Below are 8,067 nucleotides of genomic sequence, written 5' to 3'. Positions count from 1 at the left end.
TTCGTCTCTCTCTCTCTCTCTCTCTTCTTCTCTCTCTCTCTCTCTCTCTCTCACTCACTCACTCACTCACTCTCTCTCTCTATCTCTCTCTCTCTTTCTCTCTCTCGCGCTTTCGCGTGTTATGCGTTCGCGGGTGTGAATGGTGTTGGTGTACGCGGAGAAAAGTTACCGCCACTGTGTTCGCCACCGGTCCTGGGCTCCTGGGATCTCTAACGGAGGAGGCGATCTGGCGATCTTCGATCGTGCCTCGACGGAAGGAGCCGTCGGCGAGTCGCCGTCGTCGCCGAGTTATGACACCTCGCTACGCGTTTTGGGGCTTCCGACTAGACGCCGTGCCTCGGTGAGTCCTCTCCTCTTTTCGATTCTCTCCTTCGCGTCGTTTTCGCTTTTCCGCCGCACGCGCGCGAACCACCATGTAGCTCGAGTCTCGGCTTTTCTGTGACGTATTCGCGGTGTAATTCGACTACTATCGAATACATGGAATACCGTTGCAAGCATACAATTTCTTCGAATTAATACCCATTTCATGAAATGTCCGATGGACTTGTTTTTCTTCAATTTTCGGCTTTTATCGAAGTGTTTTTCCCTGTCCTTCCGTTTATCTACCTATTTATCTACCTGTTCCGAATCGCATTCCTTTCCTCGCTCCGTCCTCAATAGAGAAGGAACTCGATCGGTAGCAGCGGGGGGTAAGGAAAGAGACATGAGGGGAGGGGAGGGGGGAGGGGAAGGGGAGGGGAAGGGGGAGGAAGAAGTGCGCGCGAATAATACGCGAAATTTTTTTCGGAGCAACGCGTCGCCCTTGGGCGTTGTTCCTCACGTCGTGGGTAATCGTAAGCTCGACGATGCGAAAGAGTCCTTTTTCACGAAGCATGCATGCTTTCCATCGTGCTCGACGCGGCGACACACGAGTATCAATGGCCTCCGCGAGCTCGCCGTGAAAATTGCTCGTTTGCTTACGAGAGGGACGAGTAGAGGGTCGGAGCGACGAGAGGAAACGAGACGGCCGACTGGGTTCCACGTAGGAGATGACGATTTTTTTTTTTCCCCCGAGGAACGAGGGGCGAGGGAAAAGGACGCAGAGGCGGACCGCCTCCTCGATTGTCGTTTCTGCGAATCTCGGCGAGGTAAACGTGCACGATGTCGTTTCCTTCGGTCCTGGCACGGATTCGATAGGCAGAAAGCAGCGTGGCGACGGTTATATCGCGTCCCGCGATATTTCTCTCTTTAGTCACTGACCTCGCGGCTGTTCGGCTAACCTCGTTCGCCGCCGCGCCGCGCCGCGCCGCGCCACGCCACGCCGCGCCGTCGCGTCGCAAGAGAGCGAACGTCGCGACGACGTCGCCCCGAGCTCGGGGAGAGGACCGTGTAGCTGTAGAGAACCGCGAATTCGGCTCGGCTTGTCTCGGCTCGCCTCGGCCCGATTTCAGTTCCCGTCAAAAACCCTCTTTCGCGAGCACCTTTGTGGCTACAGGCTTGTGCTTCTACCAACTTCTACTCGCGGACACGCATTCCGCACTCGCGTGCACGGATGATTATCATAAATATATATTGTTTGCGAGAAAGGTTTGCGCCTATGTTATTGCGATTCACCGCTATTCGCTCGATTTATCACGACGCTGCTTCTCGAGCTGCGTTCTTGAGCCCGCCCCGTAGAATAAACAATAAATGTCTTCCGTCTTTCCTTTCTCTCGGACCCAACCTTCTGGAAAATTGACATGTAGAGCTCTTACGCCGAATTACCGACGGCGTTTTGTTTTGGCACTTGGATAGATATCGGTATATTCTCTCTCGTTGAAAATCACGCTGGTGGCGATTTAATCCTTGCGAAGTTCTATTTTTCGAAGTCGACGGAATACGTCTTGTTAACCGGAATCCCTTTTCTCGCGTAATCGTGGCGCCGAAAATGGACGCCATTCCTTCCTGCGATTATTTGCGAGTTGGCGAACAGTGCTACGGCAGAAGCGTATCGATCGAATGTTCATTGTGATTGATTTCTGATAAGAAATGTCTGATTGATAGCAACGGACATATCCAATGTTCTTTACTAGATATCGAATCAACTATACGCAACTCGTACTATATTTGTAAGAAAAGTCGCATCTATAAAAAGAAGTGTTCGTTATACGCGCAAATTATTTCTCAAAGAGTCAAGAAAATGAGAGAGAAAAAGGAAGACTGGCTGCGTTCAGCAGAAAAAAAGCAGCTTTGCAACTGCTAAGGTCTTAATTAAATTTTTCTTGATTTATGCATTCAAATCTAGTGAGACATTAAGAACCAAGAATTATTTAACAAATTATTAAGATGGATCAGGTGAGATTGTTTAATATGATTCTTGCTTACTGGATTCAATTCCTCACTGGATTCAAATGAACAATCATATGAAAGAATATCTTAGGACAGTTGTAAAGTTACTTTTTCTGCTGAACGCAGCCATTGGCGCGTGCGTGATGATCTTTGGATGACGCCGGAATCGATAGGATCGCATTCGGAATTGAGATCAATTCTCCCGGCGGAATTATTTCGCACACTCGATACTGCATTGTTAAATGCCCTCTTATTAGGCTGACCGTACGGAAAATAACGTGGAACCCGCATGAGTAACGACGACATTTACGACATCATAGACATCAGCAGAAGTTGTTGCCTTGGTGTACCTTAACTAACGCGAAAGAAGTAAAGTGTCTGCGAGAGACGTTTAGCCTTGAAAATATTCGTAAAAATGATATTGGATTATTTGACGGCTGACATTAACGACAGGTAATAACGTCGAGCCGCAATGCTTAACCCTTTCTCTCTTCCTCTTTCTTATTCGTATTTTATTATTCCTACGAGCGCTGGCGGTTCGTTTTATCTCCGGGCATCGTCACAAATCACAGAACGATGTCAATGATTTTTTTTTCCCCTCCCCTTCCTCCCCCCTCCACGAAATTATCAGATACATTGATTCTAGCAAGTGAGCCTGTAGGCTATTGTTTCGCATCGATAACAGAAATGTTGAAAACGTTTGTTTCCCGTTATTTTCGAGCAATGCGCTATACTACCGTTTTATAGAAATGACGATGACGTCCAGACTGCCCGCTTGCGTCGTCATATCGTAATTGGATAGCTTCGTTCCCCGAGCAAAAGTACTGCGCCAACGATGGCACGGAATGTCACCGCTGTTGCGCTATTAACGCGTACCAAGGGCACATGCACCCAATAGAACGATTGGCCAGCATTGTTATACATACTAAGGGGAACTTGTGGCTCCGAATATTGTGCCGACATTTATGACGCTTGGCAATTGAAAAAAATTGACCGATGAAAATCTCATCAGATCGGTATTGAAATGAAAATTGATCGTAAAGCAGAAGATCTCACCGACGCGACGCGAATAATTTCAAGTTTATTTCCCTCGAGACGTCTATCGACGATTGCTCAAGATTGTTACGAGTTGTCGATATTCACTGCAATCACACATTTCCATGGCGCCACGATGCATCCTCGTCAATAGCAAAGATGCATCTCGTAGTTCAGCGTGTCCCGCTTTACGCTGTTGCAATGTCTTACATATAATATTTTCCGTAGAACATAAAATCGTCGCGTCATCGCTGTCGCTCGTCATGCTTCTTTTTGGTGTTGAGGTAGCTGTTTTTCTTATCGTAACTACATGTTGCGCGTGTCCTTGTCCGCTTTTACGGGATTTCGACTTTCTATTCGAGCGTGCGTACTCGTTCGGCACAGAAAATCTAATTATCCCCATGGATCTATAGAGTAGCATAGCATACAACGTCAAGCGTGACTGTGTAACGCGAACAGTTATTTAGAGATCGGATCTTAATTTGCTCGCTAATTCGTTAATTGGCTCGTATTATTTGTACCACCTATGACAATTTTGTTCTAAAAGATCGCACGAGCGAGCGAGTATTGTTTTGCAATAATCGCGTGCATAAATAAATACGCCGGCACAAAGCAATTTTCGATCGTAATTAGTGTTATTTGACGTATTATCACGCAATTAAGACAAGATTGATGCTCGGAAAAAAAAATCTGTGCTTCAAAATTGAGGACAGTAACTGGATTGTTCTCTGTCAAAGAAAAGAGAAAATTAGACTTAATGCTCGTAGATTAACTATAATCTCGGTTCAACTCTTACTCTTCATCTTTTTCTTATTCTTAGAAAACTAGAAAAAGATGAAGAGTTAGTTGAACCGAGATTAAAGTTAACCCACATTGATAGAAACGGGTATAAATCGTGTAATATAATGTAATATTTGAAGGTGTTTAAATTAGGAGAACGTAAAAAGATAATAAAAGTAAAAAGGAACTTTCTCTTTCGCGCTTTTTCTTTGCGGAAAAATGATGGAAAAATTGAATCGGCAGTTTCATTTTGGAGCAGCAACGTGTTTTTCCATGACGTCGTCTATTTTTCGTTTTTACCGCCAGCTAATCTGCATTAACTCATCAATCTGAATACAATTAACCTGATTCATGTTTATCGAAAAATCCGTTTCTCGATAACGCATATTCATCGAAGAATCAGCGGACCATACTTTAGCTGAAAAACATTTTACGTGAGCGAAGGTGTTTCCAAATACTAATTCGGCCGATGCTAAATCAGCGTTTTCACGCAAGAACGAATATTCGTACCGCGCCTCACATCTCTCGATCGCCGTGCTTGTTTTACCTACATAGATGCCGGAACGTAAACCGCATTCCGTGCAAAGCGTATCGGGTGTCTTGAGAGTACAACGCGATGAGTGGGAGGCTGTCTCTTTAAGTTTTTTTTTTTTTTTTTTCAAAGTTTATAGCGTTGTAACAACGAGACGAGAAGCAAATGGCGACGTCACCCTTCTTCCATTGAAACCGTCGTTAAATATGCAAACTACTTATAGTGCTGTGAATGCGATTTACGTATCTACATGTGTTCGGACGTACCTATGCGTGTGCTTGTTTTTATGTATGTATGCGCGCACGTACATAGGTATGTGTGTTTGCTGCACGTACTTTCCAGGAACTATATTTCATTTGAACCGCATGTGTGCACCTTAGGAACGCTGCACGGACCTAAAACCACTCGCGTATTTCGCCACACTATATCGAGACCGAGATCTAACATAATTGTCGACTTAATGATTATGACTCATTGCGATAAATTATTTAGTTAACTTTTAAGTAGGTAAATGATCGCAATACCCCACGCATAGTTATCGTGAAAAAAATTTATTCTAAGATAGGAAAATAAAAAGTATATATTGCCGAGAAGTCTTAAAATTCATTATTTTTACATTCCTTTATCGTAAGAATGTAAATTTAACTCCATATATATACTATTAAAATATATAACTGTAAGAGACTGAGAGAGAGGAATTTGTTTGATGAGATATTCCGAGTACCCTACCTACTAATACTTAAGTTGAAGGTTAAAATCATTAACTCAAGAGTTTTTTTCATCATTTTTTTTTATTAATATAAGAAATATAATATTTTAAAATTATATTTTGTTTTATAATAGAAGAAAAAATGTAGCATTTTCACAAGGGTGAAAATGCTACATTTTTTCATCTTTTAAAGTTTCGCTCTAGGATAATTGCATTTTCTCTCATTCATTTCTTTCCCATCTCTCTTCCATTCTTTCTCTTTCTATTCTCATCTCGTTTTTTTTCTCATTGTTCCTGTTTCTAAATGGTGCGGTCGTGCGCTATCTTCCAATATCCTTCCAACGTAGATATATACCTTGTACTTAGACAAGTATACTGTAAGAGCCTGTCTTTCTCGATAATAAAGTAGCGTATTATCACCTCTTAAACGATTGTCATCCATTTCTCGTTGTTATTTTTTCCATTTTCTGTATTTTCGTCTAATGATTAGTCGTCGTATAGATCGATTGTCGAACAATGTAGATTGATTATCGAATCTATACCAAGTATTTGAATCGACGTTACATTCTTGCATTATTATTCTTGTATTATTCTTCGCTTTGATCATATTATACTTAGCATTCGGGTCGTTGAATAGGAATCTCAAAGAGCTTGCTGAATAGGTTTTCATAAATGCGTTATCGAATAAATACGCACTTGGCAAGAGTGTGTTGTGCATCTATAAAATAAGCATAAAAGCTTGAAATGCAGTTTTATACGATGTTATATACGTTGTATACGTTATAACCTTGTATATACGACGGCGCATAGTGATGTTAATGAGCAAGGGGATGTTAGCTAAAAAGCAAATTCTTCCGTTGATCATCGTGCTGCACAATAGAAAGGGGCTCGATCGGTTTCCGGCCCCACCGTTGGATGGCGGCTCTATGATCCCTACGCTCCTCTCCATCTCGAAATTGCGTCATATTCTCCCGAGACCGTTGCTCATATTTGTCAGCAAAAATTCCTTTTATTTATAACCGATGCCATAGCATTCCCTTTAAAGATACGTTGTTTTAATCCCTTTAACCCTGTTGTATATCAAATTTGAAGACATCCGTTGAAATTATTTAGTTTCTATCGAGATCAGATGTACATAATAATGTACATGTTGGAAAAATAATTTTGAAAAAATTTTGAAAAAAATTAATCTTTTAATATGAATTATATATTAAAGTGCCTTTGAATTGAAATAAAACAAAATTTTTTGATACAGTTCTAATTCAGATTTCAAGAAGTCAAGATACTTTGAAATATCTGCTTCCATGTAATGTCTATATTCCATAACATATATACATTCACTATTACTATAAAATTTTTTAAAAATAAAACAAATTGAACGAAAAATATTCTCGCGCCCTTTGTTACCTTTTTCTAATTTCTGTGCCCTATATAAGCTAATAAAAATATAAGGCGAAAAAAAAAATAAATGGATTACGTGGAAAGAAATTCGACGGAGTTAGTCACGTAGGGTTGTCTAGAAGCGTCGACGCCGGGGGGGAGTGGTGGTGGCGGGCGGGGTCCCGTCCGTCCTTTCCTTACTGCGCACTTTCTTACCCCTCCGCATTCGACCCCCGATGACGCCGCGGGCGGCGCGGCGGCGCGGCAGTGGTTAGTTCCCTTCGCGAAAAAGGTGGCGGCGCATGTTGTCCTTGTTATCGTAATATAATCATACGCGACTACCTCGCGCTCGCTCGATTAACATCGCCTATTAACGGCAACGTCTCTGCATACTATATGTGTGCGCGCGTGTACGTGCACGAGGTACGACGAGGTGCGGGACGTGCGTGGACGACGCCGACGCTGACGACGTACTACGCACCGCGGGCGCGGGCGTGCATAATGTACCACGCGTCGCATCGACGCACGGTTAACGTCCAGCCGACACGAGGCTGCCGTCGCCGTGCTCGCGGCCAGTGGCCACTTAGACAGCGACGACGGGGACAGCGACCCTTCGCTGTGAACCTCGAACGCTCGAACGTGACATCCGATATCTCGTCGCTCGATGTAGGTATTAGATAAGATGCGACGACTCGCGGACGCGCGCTTTTGTCTCTCTCTCTCTCTCTCTCTCTCTCTCTCTCTCTCTTTTCCCTTATCACGGTTTATGTCCGTGGTCGTCGCTCGATACGTAATGAATCCTGCGATGACCAACGTTTTATATCGCGTCGCGATAATGCAGCCGAGTGAGGATGGAATTCACACATCGCACTTTGCAGAGGAGGGAAGTCTCTTCACGCAGCTGGACATTGACTTCCATGAGATTTCATCTGAAATGGAGCGTATCGAACAAACGGACGACGGAATGATTGTACCTTCGATATCGAATTAGCAATAATTAAAACGACTTCATGTCGACATCAATAAATGATATCGCGCTCATTGGTGCGTGATGCGAAATTATCGAATCATACAATTCGCGATTTTAGTTATCTCTCAAAAAATATTGTTTCCACTGATACATGAGACTGTGTCGAGTGTATCGCGGCTGCGCGTTAAGAATTGGTCATTATGACTCGACGCATTCTCGCGTGAGTAAAACGGTTCTTCATCGAGCAGAGATTCCAGTTATCATAGCACAGTCGTCCCACACGTTTGTTTCGCGCACGTGCATCGTCGCCTATGATATCTATAGGTTTCCTTATAGAACTCTCTCTCTCTCTCT

General features: G+C 43.3%; 1 long non-coding RNA gene across 1 annotated transcript in view; it reads left to right on the top strand.

Annotated features, from left to right (window-relative positions):
• Positions 1–213: 213 nt before the first annotated feature.
• The window catches only part of LOC105620235, a 17,051-nt gene continuing 9,197 nt past the window's right edge, over positions 214–8,067 (top strand). The window contains exon 1 of the long non-coding RNA XR_001046497.1: positions 214–340. This is a non-coding gene — a long non-coding RNA (uncharacterized LOC105620235). The remainder of the gene's footprint in view (positions 341–8,067) is intronic.

This window comes from Atta cephalotes (assembly GCF_000143395.1).
Source record: "Atta cephalotes unplaced genomic scaffold scaffold00001, whole genome shotgun sequence".
NCBI lineage: Eukaryota > Metazoa > Arthropoda > Insecta > Hymenoptera > Formicidae > Atta > Atta cephalotes.
The sequence above is the reverse complement of the archived record's forward strand: the minus strand, read 5'-3'. Positions and strand labels throughout refer to the sequence as shown.